The following is a 13,146-nucleotide window of genomic DNA, read 5'->3' as shown; positions in this document are numbered from 1 at the left end:
TCTTGTGTGGCCTACCACTTTACGGCTGAGCGTTATTGCTCCTAGATGTTTCCACTTCACAATAACAACACTTATAGTTGACTGGGCTCTAGCAGGGCAGACATTTGACGAACTGACTTGTTGGAAAGGTGGCATCCTATAATGGTGCCATGTTAAAAGTCACTGAGCTCTTCAGTAAGGCCATTCTACTGACAATGTTTGTCTTTGGAGATTGCATGGCTGTCTGCTTTATTTTATACACCGGTCAGCAACAGGTGTGGCTGGCATAGGCAAATCCATTCATTTAAAGGGGTGTCCACATCATTTTTTATATATGGTGTATCATATCACACTTCTTTTCACACACCAAAAAAACAAATAGTCCAGACCAACAGCCTCCCCAAGAGCAGCTGAAGAAAATGATACCACATGACCTACAATATTTATTATGGTCCTTCTCCACCTCCCTCCTCTGTTCACAGAATACATTGGTTCTGTCCGAAATGGCACCCTATTCGCTATGTAGTGCACTACATTTGACCAGAGCCCTTTGGGTTTCCCTATGGGCCTTGGTCAAAAGTAGTGATCTACATAGGGACTATGGTGACATTTTGGACACAGACCACATTGAGTCCAATAGAGGGGTCCCTCTGTTCTGTTATTCCCCAGGTGGTTGGTTAACAACCTGAAAACAGCATTCTATGGAGTGTCAGAGTGACTTCACGCAGTGAGTTGTCTGCAGTGACAGGTGTTAATTGAGAACCAAACACAGGTTGGTGCCCCCAGTTTAACCCTGAGACATAATCTGCATCACAAATGGCAACCTATTCCCTTGGACACCCACAGGGCTCTGGTCAACAGTAGTGCACTATATAGGGAGTAAAGTGCAATTTGGGATGTAGAAATAGTTGTTTGTCCCTCCATTAACAAGGGCATCCAAGTGCATGGATGTAAGCTTGGCTTGTACATGAACACAGAGAGAGAAATGGCCAAATAACATTATTCCTCTTGTATTATTGTATCCTATGGAATATAGTGTTGGTAAAATTCTGGGAACATGTAAGATGAAATGAAAGGAGACACACCACACACACAACACCCATTTACTACGCCTTCATTATGTCTATCAAGGACACGTGAAGGTCAGTTACCCTGACACTCCTCACTTCCAATTAATCTGACCAGATAAACCTGTGTTGCATTTGTCTTTGGTTTGTGTGTGTGTGTGCGTCCCACCACAGTCTCAGTGACAGGATGCTACCCTGCCCTGCCCCTTGCTCTGTGCGGACCATGCCTTTAAATTGCTTTCCTCTCTCAGGTCTCTGATTAATGAGAATGGTTCTAATCGGAGTTCCTAAGGCCAACAGCATTAGTCGTAATCTTCCACGGCTCCATCCACCACCGCCACTGACATTTAATGGAGTGCTAGTGCAATGGTAATGAGAATTCATTCTCTATCTAACAAGGGAAAGGGACAGACTGATACCTTCCTCTCCCCCACGTAGGTTGAGTCCCAAATGGCACCCTATTTCTTTATACTGCACTACTTTTGACAAGGGCCAATAGGAACTATATAGGGAATAGGATACAATTTGTAGGCATATTGAGACTTTCCTCTCCCCCCTACGTAGTGTAGCAGACCTATGCCTATGGGCGCAGGCCATGAGGTACTTCAAGTATCTGTTGTTTTACCTTGTGCTCTGAGGCACTGCAAATTGACCTGTGCTTGAACACGCATGCAATTTAAAGCATTCTGTATAAAGCCTAGAGGTGAGTCTTATCCCTTAGCATGGGTGTATCTGACTAGCATCTGCTAGTCTACAGATGTAGGATCTTAATTTGATCACTTTTGTTACTGAGAATTTTCATGCACGGCAGGAAATGCTAACTTAGTGTATTCAAGGTTTAAAAAGGCTTCTAAAGTTTGTAATTTCGACTTCAAAATGTCAAACTTGATCAACCCCTAGAAAAATATTAGATGAATTATAATTCACATAATAATTTATATTTCTTGTTGCTGCAGGATTATTTTCCTACTGTAACAAACTGGCTCAAATTAAGATCATACATCTTTAGGCAATCATAAAACAATCGTGTGATGTCAGCCTAGCCCCATGCCTACCCAGCTGAATGAAAACCATGCCCCCATCAAAGCCCACTTTTACCCATGCAAACAATCCTCCAGTGCTCAGTTAGTAGTAAGTAAATTGCTCAGGGAGTTGTATTGCCGGAATGATTTAGCAGGTCATTCCTCTTGGTCTTTCATTATGTTTGTCTGTGTTAAATTCCCACTCTGCCCCATCCATTCTCACATCCAGTTCCCGGCTTTGTCCATCCATCAATGGGAGCACTTTGTCAGTGCTGACTTCATCCTGGCTGGCGGCTGCAATCACACCGGGGCAGAGCAGAGCGGAGGAGAGGAGAGTAGATCAGAGGGGAGCAGAGCAGGGCCCGGCCCGGGCGGCTGCCACTGCAGAGCTGTTACACCGCCCATCTGCATCTCTGATCTGCTGACGGGGCCCCTGACAACGCCAGAGCCGAAGCGTTCTATTGCACAGGCAAGCAAAAAACTAATTCTGCACCTCATTCCTCCACACTGGAATGAAGGAAGGAAGGAGGGAGAGAGGAGGAGAGAGAGGGAAGAAGAGAGTGGGAGCGAGGGAGGATGAGAGAGAGAAGGAAGGAAGGGGAGAGAGAGAGAAATAGGTGAGATTGAGGGAAGCAGAGGGGAGGCAGGGAAGGAGAGGGAGAGAGTGGAAAGAAAGGAGAAGGAGGGAGATGGATGAGAGAGAGAGAGAAGGAAGGAGAGAGAGAGAGAGAGAGAGGGAGAGAGAGCGAGATAATGAGGAGATTGAGGGAGGGTTGGGGTAGAGCATTTTCAAAAATAATTCACACTTAAGTCAGGCTGTAGCTCAATTTGCCTTCTCCCCCCACATAGCTACATCAATAGACATCACAAGGAGAAAATGTATCACTAATTAAGGGTTGAAAAGCTTCATGTCACTACACTTTGGAGAGAGAGAAAGTGATGTTGTCTCTTGTTTTTCAGGGTTCAAAAGGAAAGCTCAAATACACAAATGTTACATTATAAAGGTTAGGACAGTTATTTTTAAATTATGGCTGTTAGCGTTAATCAGTTTATTGAGATGATTTGACCATTTTATGCTGAATTAGTGTGGTGATTGATCAAATGTGCAAGCATAATATGCAGAGAATTGTTGATATCGGCACAAAAAATTACTAGCGCAGAATCCTGGAGGGACTGACTTGTATTGTGAAGTGGTTAACATACTGAATGTATTGTCTGGGGTCCCTAGATGGGAATCATCTACTTCAATAAAAACCAACACTGATTTCAAAGAATGAAATAAACCCATACGACTGTTTGTGCAGCATAGTCGTTAATCCCAAATGGCACCCTACTTTTGACCAGTGCCTCATCAAAGGTACTGTGGTGCACTATATAGGGAATAGGGTAACATTATGGACGCACACTAATTAGACTCCAATAGAGGGTTAATAATACCCTGTAGTTTCCAGAAAGATCTCGTTATAAATGGGGCCTGTCAAGCCTTTCCTTAGCCCTCCAAATGAGTCTTCTCACTTCACTGCCCCCGTCGTCCGAAGCGTCAGCACCATCAGCTCCCGTCCGGCTGCCTGGGATAACAAAGGATTGCTATTAACCGTGTTGTTAGCAATGATGGCAGAAGACAAACAAGTCCATAAATAAAAGTGTGTAGGGGGGAAATAAACCCATAAACTAGATAGATAGCCAGCTGAGCTGAAACAAATGAGAGGGAGAGCGAGAGAGAGAGAAAGAGAGAGCGAAAGGGCAAGAGGGCGAGGGAGAGAGAGATATATGGAAGCTGATGTTGTTTATAAAGGATAAAAAGTTTGAGAGGATCTGTCTGATATTTAATGATCAACACACACACACACACACACACACACTCACACACACACCCACACACACACACACGCACAGTAAAACAGTAAGCTCTCTCCTCCATTAGGACTGGGAATTCCAAGGGACCTCACGATGCGATATTGTCGCGATACTTAGGTGAATATACGATATGGATTGCAACTCTCATGATTTTCACGATTTTATGTATTGCGATTAGGTACCATGATTTTATTTGTTCCAAACATATATTGCTCACCATATGTAGGCTACAGAGGGACATGAGACACAATTTATGAAGGGAAAATACTGGACTTGGACTTGGACATTGTAGGCTACAGAGGGACATGAGACACAATTTATGAAGGGAAAATACTGGATACTTGGACATTAGTGCAAAAATAACCACACAATATATTGTCAAAAATAATATCCCGATATGTAACTGTACCGATTTTTGCCCCCATCACTATCCTCCATGCAAGGACAACTCAGCTGTTGGTACAGATCTTAGTTTGAGCCAGTTTGCTACAGCACGAAAAATAATATCCTGCAGAAACAGTTCCTTATAAAATGGAAATTTGAAATATTATGTGAATTATAATTAATGGACATTTTTGTAGGGGTTGATACATTTTTCATAAGGGAAAATCAAGTCTGACATTTCTAAGTGGAAATTACAAACTTCAGAAGCCTTTTTAAATCTCAAATACACTACACATTTTAAATTTCCTGCATTGCAGAAAAGTTCTCCTGCAACATGGTGATCAAATTAAGATCCTACTTACTGTATGTGCGTGCTAGTGGGATACAGTGTATAGTATGGCTTCCCATGCTATGTGTGCGTGTGTGTGCGTTTGTGTGTGTGTGCGTTTGCTCGTGTGTGCATGCGCGTGTAATGTCATTACAGTTTATGCAACAACAAAGAAACATCAAACACTCAGCTGAGCAGGCTTAGACAACAAAGTGGCGGCTCTGCTCAAGTCGTTTATGGTGGACACAAATGCTATTTCTCATATTAATTAAGCGCTGTCGTCGCTGTGCTCGCTGGCTCTCGCCAAGCACATGTCCGTAGCGTTGATATGTGGGCTAAGTGTTTTCCCTGATGCCTCACTTTGCTTTCAGCCTGCCTTTCACATAGGGTTGCGTCTCAAATGGCAGCCTATTCCCACTTCTTAGTGCACTATATAGGCAATAGGGTGCAATTTGGGACAAACCCAAAGAAAGCCCCCACTGGATTCCAGCACTGCCACCATGTGTATAGCCTAAGCCCCCACTGGATAATAGTAGACCTAGGATTCTAGTATGGCTGTTTACAACGTCAGTTCCACTTACGTTAATACCCCACATGTAAACAACAATATCAATGGGCGAATAAATTGGGCAAGTAAGTTTATGGACCCTTAAAATCTGTTTATCCAATTAAGCGATACTTCAATAATATAATCCTCTCAAACCATGAATGGCTTTTTAACATGTTTACACGACCTATGGAGAAAACTGAATTACTCAATTTATAAAAGGCGCTGTTGGATAACTTCGGAGCCCAATCCAGAACATGGTTGATGTGTAAGAGTTCACTGGGGCCACAACTGATGCTATAGGACAAAAAGAGTGCATGTCGTTTCTGTTGTTTCTATTGTTGATGTTGCATCTGTTGCTTCTGTTGCTGCTGTTATTTATTTTTAACGGGGGGTTGGTAGGTCCGCTTTAATATTGCATATAGATTGTGGCATCCATCAATGTAATTGTCTGCCCCATGACCAATCCCGTATGTATGTATGTGTGTGTGTGTGTATGTACTGTATGTAAATCAAATCAAATCAAATCAAATTTTGTACTGTATGTGTGTATGTATGTATGTAAGATGTCATTTAAAAAATATATATTTATTCCTCTATTACTTTTCCCCTAACCCTACCACCCCTCCCCTAATTGGAGTAAACTAATGGACAACAACACTTAGGCTTCTAATTCCAGTTTATACATACTATATACATTTTCTGGACACAGTATATTTTACAATAGTTAAGTTTTGTTTATTTTAAGTCCCATCCTACAGCTACACTCAACACCTCCCATCTATCTCTGAACACCATCCAGTTTTGATTTATATTTGCTATATATTTTTCAACTGTGCTATTTCACAAAAGTTCTGAACCTATATACATTTTACAGACACAGTATATTTTACATTAGTTATCTTTATATTTTTAGTTTGATGTTTCACAAGTTCTGAACATTTCTATTCTAATAGTGTCTACAGATTGTAAATGTTGCTGTTGCGGTTGTTGTTGTTGCTATTGTTTCTGTTACTGTTGTTTATTGATATATGTAGGAACGAAGAAATTGTTTCTCCAAAATACGGAACGATGTTGTATGCAAAGGCAAAATAGCAACAACAGCGCTTAATACTAATGCTAGGTACTACTAATCCTCTCAGTCTCCGTTTCATCATGGAAAATAGTACCTTAACATAGAAATGTGTACCTCAATCTGCAACAACAAAAACACAAATGTAGCCTAAATGGATTCTATTTTCCGAATGTCAGTTTCCAGAAAAAAACCAACAAGCACATATTCTTCTATAATAATTCAGACAACACCACCTGACGCTAGTGTGTCAAGACAACAGGATGTTTAAAGCCAACCGATCCCCATGTTTCTGGGAAGAACAAATAGAAAGAGGGGTATCCAAATAAGGTAAGATTGTTTATGTACCCTGGCATGAAATTGGAGGGTGTTGTGAAGAAGAGAGAGAGAGAGATAGAGAGAGAGAGAGAAGAAAGAAGGGAGCGAGAAAGAGAGATGGAGACGGGTGATGGAGACGGATGGACAGAGCTGACAGTGTGGTATTCATCCAGCACGCTACAGTGCGCATCCTGCTAGTGGCAGTCGACAGAGCAATAAATCACCGGGCCCTCCATCCTGTATCTACAGCTTATTACATCCAGCATGACAAATAAATAATAATCCCTGTCACAGCAGGCCTTAGCTCAAGAATTGAGTCTGAAACCTTTTTCTCATCACTCCTGATCCTGAGAACACTAGAACAGGGGAATTGAAGGCTGTAGGTGCTTAACCGGCCCTCAGTTAGAGGGAGGTAGAGAAGAGGAGAAAAAATACACCTATAGTTGTAAATGTTTTCTGAGAGGTATGATGAAAATATAAAACTGGTACTCATATTGAAAGACTATAACCTACTGTATATCATGGATGGTCAACTACATTGATTACCTATCAAGAAGTTGTATTTCAATAGTTTTTTACATCCAGCATTTGGTGTAGTGCAATACATGCCCTATTGGCAGGCTGTTTGAATATACTGCATCAGATGCATTCCGAAAGGGATTGCACTGCAATGGCTTGTTTACATAATTGAACATATATGAAACATATTAATTAACTGGTCATACTGTACCTTTTACCAGTTCGCGGCGTGAACTCCTTAAATGATCTAGTGACATCAGTCAATGAATTATCCACTTTTCCCCGATTGAAAATGAGGCCCAGGTGTGTGGAGGAGGCTTTCAAGATGGAGCCGCTCAATGTTATGAGATATCAATAATGAGTTTCCTTCTGCCTCTCCAACAGATCGCCATGATATACAACTTACAATTAAGCACGGCCCGGTGATCCATGAATAATGTTTATACAATTCCTAAAGGAGCAGCAGCGGATACACAATCACATCCCTCACCATGTTTACAGCCTCTAGTCTACACATATTATTAGCTAGGAGAGGAGATGGATAGGACCATTTACAATTCAGTAACCTTCATGACAGTCGGACTGCCTTCATCAGCATTTTATTTCCTGTGTAACACTCTATGGTTGCGTCCCAAATGGCACCCGATTCCTTGTGTAGTGCGCTACTCCCAATGAGCCCTGGTCAAAAGTAGTGCACTTTATATGGAATGGGGTGCCATTTGGGACAGAACCTCTAAGTCATCTACAAATGTCAGAATAAAATAGGCGCCATGAAATATTCACGATCAGCTTGGAGAAGAAAGAGAGAAAGATGGATGTGATTTAGGGTGACAGCATTACTCTCTCCCCCCTCCTGCGTCTTGTTTTTATGGCAGCTTTTAATTTTTATTGAAGAACAGTGCAAAGGAAATGGTTCCTCATCTAGGATATAAGACAGGGCATGTGAGTACAAAAGTCTATAGGATTATGTGCACTCTTCATGATGCAATGGGACAAGGGATGGAGAGGAGGGAGGGAAAGGAGGGACGCGTTGGGAATGAAAGAGGAGAAAAGGAGGATGTGGATGTGTCTCTCTGCAGACACATGTAAATCAATTTGTATTGATTTAAACAATACAGCCAACAGCGCTAAACATTTATCAATTTATCAATTTGATGACTACAGCGGGAGCTATTCACACAGAAAATGATATTTTATATTAGTCCCGTCTGTCATGTAGCCCTGGACAATGTGTTTTATGTTGTAGCATTTTGGTAGTTTTTTACTTTATATTGCGATTATTCTGGGAAGCTGTTGAAATGTATTACACACAAGCTTTTTATGATTCATTATTTGAGTTATAGATAGGCCTATTGCTTTCTGAGTTGTCAATTTTGCCAATGTGTGAAAATGAATGGTTTTCCCGAAATCCCGGTTGGAAGACCCCGTACATCCTCCTTATTCCCTCCTGATTCTGGGAACCCTTCAACTGGGATTTCGGGAAAACTAGGGAATTCATTGAAATTTGTGAATTCATTGAATTCATTGAAAGTGCAAAGAATTTTGCAACCCTACACAGTCGTCAGAGACAGCTCATGACTGCATCCCTAATGGCACCCTATTCCTTATGTAGCATTACTTTTGACCAGGGGCCATAGGGCTCTGGTCAACAGTAGTGGACTATCTAGTGAATAGGGTGCCATTTGGGACGCACAACATGTGAAACTAAAGTCACTTTTGAGCGTTATTAGAAACGATACATCAACAAGAAGAGGCCGTCTGGCAATTAACATGTTCTTGGCAAACTAGTAAATCTGTCCTTGGTCAAACAGAGCACCTGAACTCTGCCCAGGTCGCAAGAAAGGACCAAATTCCACACAACCTGAAGGAGCATATCTTACCTACTGCAGAATGCGTCAGTCAGATTGTTGGACCTTCCATCAATTCCATGACAGAACAGTGTGACTGACACTGACCAAGAAGAGCTGACATTTTGACGTCCACATGACACAGCTTTCATTGGAATCTTTTGAAATCATTCCAGAGATCTAGAAGAGTTCAAATATCTGAGGGCCTAATATCCCTGTGTATCTAAATAAAAATCTATCTATACAGAGTCACAATGTTACTGCAAAACAAACATGTTACTGCAAAACAAACACAGGCATTCTCAAACTCAAAATCGTCAACACACAACCTCACCTAAGTAACATTTTAAACACAGGGTGGTTCAGATACAGGGGCTAACTAACTCTACCCCCTGGGTGAGAGGCATTTAGTCCTACCGATAAGGAATTCATTTTCCAGCCTCTTGTCCCTTTAAGTTAGGGGAGGTCGTAAGTTCACACCCCACACTTCAACTCTTCAGGCTGGAGTTTGGGGGTTTGAACTTCTGACCCACTGATGGAAAGGGGTCAGAACCATATATGCACAGTAGCTGAATTTACAAATGCATGCTGACTGCATGACAACATAGCAGAATGATCCAGCTACCACACCACAGCCTTCCTGATAACATCTCCCTTTAGGAAGAAGTTTGTTCCAAACGGCACCCTATTCCTTATAGAGTGCACTACTTTTGACAAGAGCCCTTTATAGAGAATAGGGTGCCATTTGGGACAGAGCCCAGTTCTGTTCAGGCTCTTTGTATTTATGGGCATGTCCCCCTAACCATAGTCCCCCTGAACCATAAATCATGTTAATTGGTTTACTGATAAAACCTCTGTCACAGCTCTACTCAGATTGTGCTATGGTAGGCCTATGGCACCCACAGTTACTGTTTAAATTAAACAGTAACTGTGAAATAGTTTATTTGTTTAACTTGACTAGGAGTAAGGATGGTTCTATGAGAGGGACTTCTCCTCCTCAGTCAATCAACCAGTCAGCACTTTGTAATGTGCAAATGAAAGTATTTGACTTACTTCAAATGTAAATTATTTGAGTTGCTTGTGAAAGCAAATACAAAGACAATACATGATGACCCATAAGGTAAATTATATATTAATTTGTCATTATTTTGTGGTGCAGCAATAACTAACACATTACTGAGTCTATTCTTGCAAAGAAAATACACTTTTGTGAGGTTGTAAAAAGGTCATTCTCACAGACAACAAAACAACAACTCCCTTCCCTAATTACTATTCTTAAAACACATTTTCCCAATACATCTGAAGGTTGTTCACTGACAATATCTCATTCATTCAAACGATAAACTATAACTTTTTTCCAGAAGATTGAGACAACTGGAAATGGCCTGAAAAGATTACTGTTTACCGAGATGATAAGCCAGCCATATGCTGCATCCCAAATGGCACCACATTTTGAATCCCAAATGGCACCCTATTCCCTACATAGCACACTACTTTTGACCAGAGCATTATGGGCCCTGATCAAAGTAGAGCACTATAGTCCTAGTCGGTATTATAGAACATTGTGGCCCCGCCCACCGTTGGGAAAACAACCTGTGGTTACCTAGGTTACCCCATAAACGAGTTAGCTGACAATGTCATGAAAACGACACCTCAATGGGGCAGAAGTCTGTGTGTTGTTGTAATTCTGGGTGGCCAGATAGTCAGTAACTGTGACAAGAAACTGCCATTTGGGGAATCGTAAGTTTTATTTATTTATTTATTTATTTCAACGTTATTTAACCAGATAGGCTAGTTGAGAACAAGTTGTCATTTATAACTGCGACCTGGCCAAGATAAAGCAAAGGAGTGTGACACAAACTACAACACAGAGTTACACATGGAATAAACAAGCATACAGTCAATAACACAATAGAAAAAAAGAAAGTCTATATACAGTGTGTGCAAATGGCGTGAGGAGGTAGGCAATAAATAGGCCATAGTAGCGAAGTAATTACAATTTAGCAGGTTAACACTGGAGTGATAAATCAGCAGGTGATGATGTGCAAGTAGAGATACTGGTGTGCAAAAGATCAGAAAAGTAAATAAAAACAATATGGGGATGAGGCAGGTAGATTGGGTGGGCTATTTACAGATGGCTATGTACAGCTGCAGCAATTGGTTAGCTGCTTAGATAGCTGATGTTTAAATTTAGTGAGGGAAGTATAAGTCTCCAGCTTCAGCGATTTTTGCAATTTGTTCCGGTCACTGGCAGCGGAGAACTGGAAGGAAAGGCAGCCAAAGGAGGTGTTGGCTTTGGGGATGACCAGTGAGATATACCTGCTGGAGAACGTGCTACAGGTGGATGTTGTTATCGTGACCAGTGAGCTGAGATAAGGTAGAGCTTTACCCCGCATAGACTTATAGATGACATGGAGCCAGTGGGTCTGGCGACGAATATGTAGCGAGAGCCAGCCGACTAGAGCATACAGGTCGCAGTGGTGGGTGCCATGCTTTTCTATTCATACATTTCTGTGATCTGTTTGTGCTTTTCTTTTAACCAATTTCTGTTTTCATGCAAGTGACTTCATGCAACAGGATGATTGATTCTGCCTGCGGTGCTTTCTTTTGGGAGTCTGCGGGGAAAACTGGTGGCGCATTTTATGAAGCGTGAGGGAAATTTCCATCTGACCAAAAGACGACGAGACCCGACAGACCAGACCCTTACTGTGAGCTGCTCAGGAGGATACACATCATCCACAAACAATTGAGGGATGGCAACTGATGGCAACTTTCAGTAAATCCATTTAAATGAATCTGTATAAAAAAATATGTATGATTTTGTTTTTAAATCAAGGCGTTTAACGCATAAAAAGGTACCCATAGTCTGAAAGAGAGAAGGCTATTCACTAGTCCTATGAGAAGATGAGAGCAAGGGTGTAACGGTACCATGAAAAGCCCCGCTGACAGCTGTCTGTGGGCATTTTTAAGAAATGTCTACGTGGTCTGCAGCCACTACAAATAACACAAGGTGTTTTTGAATACGTGTTGTTATTAAATATGTACAGGAGATACATATGGTGCATAGCAAGTAACGTCAAGAGAATTGTTGAAGATGCACATGGGTAATAAGGGAGATTACCGAGTGTGTTTGGGAATAGTACTAAGTGAATGTGGATGTGAAAGTTGTGTGGTTGTGAAATATGACATATTAAGCTGATTGAAATTTGTCTGATTGAAATTTTGAAAATAAATGGATTGAAATTATTACTATTAAGATTGAAAATTCCAATCTTAATAGTATAAATTTAAATCAATTTACTTTCCACATTTCATTCAGCCAAATTTCAAGTAGCTTAATATGTCATATTAATGGATACAAGGATAATAAACTGATTGAAAATTACATAATAAGAGATGGAAATTTAACTAAATTATTGAGTGAGGGGACTAGCTCACCTGTGAAAGAGGTGAATGAATACACCAAACAGTTCCGTCTGAGCTGAGTTTTTCGATTTGTAACGTTATCTAGGGTTCTGTCCACCACAGCCCATTGCATCTACAGGTAGAGGATAACACTTCTCAGAAATCTCATACGTAACATGTCTCAGAGGATAACATATCTCATTAGTAACGAGATTACACGACGTTAGTAACAATGATAACATGTCTCTGAGGGTAACATGACTTTAAATTACATGAGGATAACAAGACTCATCAGTGGTTTGATGTATAAAGTTATTATGTACACATTCAAAAGTTTGTGGTCACCTAGAAATGTCCTGGTTTTTGAAAGAAAATCATGTTTTTTTGTCCATTAAAATAACATAAAATGTATCAGAAATACAGTGTAGACATTGTTAATGTTGTAAATGACTATTGTAGCTGGAAACGGCAGATTTTTAATGGAGTATCTACATAGGCGTACAGAGGCCCATTATCAGCAACCATCACTCCTGTGTTCCAATGGCACGTTGTGTTAGCTAATCCAAGTTTATCATTTAAAAAGGCTAATTGATCCTTAGAAAACCATTTTGCAATTATATTAGCACAGCTGAAAACGGAGGTTCTGATTAAAAAACTGGCCTTCTTTAGACTAGTTGAGTATCTGGAGCATCAGCATTTGTGAGTTTGATTACAGGCTCAAAATGGCCAGAAACTATTCTTGTTCTGAGAAATGAAGGCTATTCCATGCAAAAAATTGCCAAGAAACTGAAGATCTCGTAC

The sequence above is a fragment of the Oncorhynchus tshawytscha genome, linkage group LG01, assembly GCF_018296145.1.
Source record: "Oncorhynchus tshawytscha isolate Ot180627B linkage group LG01, Otsh_v2.0, whole genome shotgun sequence".
NCBI lineage: Eukaryota > Metazoa > Chordata > Actinopteri > Salmoniformes > Salmonidae > Oncorhynchus > Oncorhynchus tshawytscha.
Note: the sequence above shows the minus strand (reverse complement) of the source record.